General features: G+C 68.3%; 1 protein-coding gene across 1 annotated transcript in view; it reads left to right on the top strand.

The window, feature by feature from the left end:
• The window catches only part of NOVA2 (neuro-oncological ventral antigen 2), a 45,010-nt gene that overhangs the window by 16,123 nt on the left and 28,660 nt on the right, over positions 1–227 (top strand). The gene's annotated exons all lie outside the window — the stretch shown is intronic.

Below are 227 nucleotides of genomic sequence, written 5' to 3'. Positions count from 1 at the left end.
CCTCCTCCCGGGGTAGCCAAGAAGGGAGCCCCATCCCTCCAGTGGCGCGGCCAGTCCCCGGGCTCCCTGATTTCGAGAGAGACCCCACCCCTGAGTTTCCTCCGGACCCCAGCGGAGACCCCCTGGGCCCTCCCATACGGCTCATATCCGTTCTCTTGTCTCTGTCAGCCCCCCAGAACCAGCTCCCTCCCTCCTTCCCTCTCCGGGGTCCCCCCTCCCCCACCCCT

The sequence above is a fragment of the Myotis brandtii genome, unplaced genomic scaffold, assembly GCF_000412655.1.
Source record: "Myotis brandtii unplaced genomic scaffold, ASM41265v1 scaffold178, whole genome shotgun sequence".
Classification (NCBI taxonomy): Eukaryota; Metazoa; Chordata; class Mammalia; order Chiroptera; family Vespertilionidae; genus Myotis; species Myotis brandtii.
This window is presented reverse-complemented; position numbering and strand designations above follow the sequence as displayed.